Genomic DNA, 2,500 nt, shown 5'->3' with positions numbered 1-2,500 from the left:
CAGTCCCTGCTATACGAAAGCCCCATCCAGCCCTGTGCCACCCGGGGGGTTCCAGGGTGCTGAGATGGCTGACATTTTGCTCCGCTCACGACGGTCACCGCGCAACGCAAGAACAGGCCAAAAACTTGCCAAAACGGCCCAAAAACGGGCCAAAACTGGCCATTTTTGGCTGCGCGAGCGAGCGGCGAACAGCGAGCGAAGCGAGAGGCAGCACCGTCCCTGCTATACGAAAGCCCCATCCAGCCCTGTGCCACCCGGGGGGTTCCAGGGTGCTGAGATGGCTGACATTTTGCTCCGCTCACGACGGTCACCGCGCGACGCAAGAACAGCCCAAAAACAGGCCAAAACGGCCCAAAAACGGGCCAAAACTGGCCATTTTTGGCTGCGCGAGCGAGCGGAGAGCGGCGGACAGCGAGCTAAGCGAGAGGCAGCACCGTCCCTGCTATACGAAAGCCCCATCCAGCCCTGTGCCACCCGGGGGGTTCCAGGGTGCTGAGATGGCTGACATTTTGCTCCGCTCACGACGGTCACCGCGCGACGCAAGAACAGCCCAAAAACAGGCCAAAACGGCCCAAAAACGGGCCAAAACTGGCCATTTTTGGCTGCGCGAGCGAGCAGCGAGCGGCGGACAGCGAGCGAAGCGAGAGGCATCACCGTCCCTGCTATACGAAAGCCCCATCCAGCCCTGTGCCACCCGGGGGGTTCCAGGGTGCTGAGATGGCTGACATTTTGCTCCGCTCAAGATGGTCACCGCGCAACGCAAAAACAGGCCAAAAACTGGCCAAAACGGGCCAAAACTGGCCATTTTTGGCTGCGCGAGCGAGCGGCGAGCGGCGGACAGCGAGCGAAGCGAGAGGCAGCACCGTCCCTGCTATACGAAAGCCCCATCCAGCCCTGTGCCACCCGGGGGGTTCCAGGGTGCTGAGATGGCTGACATTTTGCTCCGCTCACGACGGTCACCGCGCGACGCAAGAACAGGCCAAAAACTGGCCAAAACGGCCCAAAAACGGGCCAAAACTGGCCATTTTTGGCTGCGCGAGCGAGCGGCGAGCGGCGGACAACGAGCGAAGCGAGAGGCAGCACCATCCCTGCTATACGAAAGCCCCATCCAGCCCTGTGCCACCCGGGGGGTTCCAGGGTGCTGAGATGGCTGACATTTTGCTCCGCTCACGACGGTCACCGCGCGACGCAAGAACAGCCCAAAAACAGGCCAAAACGGCCCAAAAACGGGACAAAACTGGCCATTTTTGGCTGCGCGAGCGAGCGGCGAGCGGCGGACAGCGAGCTAAGCGAGAGGCAGCACCGTCCCTGCTATACGAAAGCCCCATCCAGCCCTGTGCCACCCGGGGGGTTCCAGGGTGCTGAGATGGCTGACATTTTGCTCCGCTCACGACGGTCACCGCGCGACGCAAGAACAGGCCAAAAACAGGCCAAAACGGCCCAAAAACGGGCCAAAACTGGCCATTTTTGGCTGCGCGAGCGAGCAGCGAGCGGCGGACAGCGAGCGAAGCGAGAGGCATCACCGTCCCTGCTATACGAAAGCCCCATCCAGCCCTGTGCCACCCGGGGGGTTCCAGGGTGCTGAGATGGCTGACATTTTGCTCCGCTCAAGATGGTCACCGCGCAACGCAAAAACAGGCCAAAAACTGGCCAAAACGGGCCAAAACTGGCCATTTTTGGCTGCGCGAGCGAGCGGCGAGCGGCGAACAGCGAGCGAAGCGAGAGGCAGCACCGTCCCTGCTATACGAAAGCCCCATCCAGCCCTGTGCCACCCGGGGGGTTCCAGGGTGCTGAGATGGCTGACATTTTGCTCCGCTCACGACGGTCACCGCGCGACGCAAGAACAGGCCAAAAACTGGCCAAAACGGCCCAAAAACGGGCCAAAACTGGCCATTTTTGGCTGCGCGAGCGAGCGGCGAGCGGCGGACAGCGAGCGAAGCGAGAGGCAGCACCGTCCCTGCTATACGAAAGCCCCATCCAGCCCTGTGCCACCCGGGGGGTTCCAGGGTGCTGAGATGGCTGACATTTTGCTCCGCTCACGACGGTCACCGCGCGACGCAAGAACAGCCCAAAAACAGGCCAAAACGGCCCAAAAACGGGACAAAACTGGCCATTTTTGGCTGCGCGAGCGAGCGGCGAGCGGCGGACAGCGAGCGAAGCGAGAGGCAGCACCGTCCCTGCTATACGAAAGCCCCATCCAGCCCTGTGCCACCCGGGGGGTTCCAGGGTGCTGAGATGGCTGACATTTTGCTCCGCTCACGACGGTCACCGCGCGACGCAAGAACAGCCCAAAAACAGGCCAAAACGGCCCAAAAACGGGCCAAAACTGGCCATTTTTGGCTGCGCGAGCGAGCAGCGAGCGGCGGACAGCGAGCGAAGCGAGAGGCATCACCGTCCCTGCTATACGAAAGCCCCATCCAGCCCTGTGCCACCCGGGGGGTTCCAGGGTGCTGAGATGGCTGACATTTTGCTCCGCTCAAGATGGTCACCGCGCAACGCA

This window comes from Musa acuminata, unplaced genomic scaffold (genome assembly GCF_036884655.1).
Source record: "Musa acuminata AAA Group cultivar baxijiao unplaced genomic scaffold, Cavendish_Baxijiao_AAA HiC_scaffold_508, whole genome shotgun sequence".
NCBI lineage: Eukaryota > Viridiplantae > Streptophyta > Magnoliopsida > Zingiberales > Musaceae > Musa > Musa acuminata.
This window is presented reverse-complemented; position numbering follows the sequence as displayed.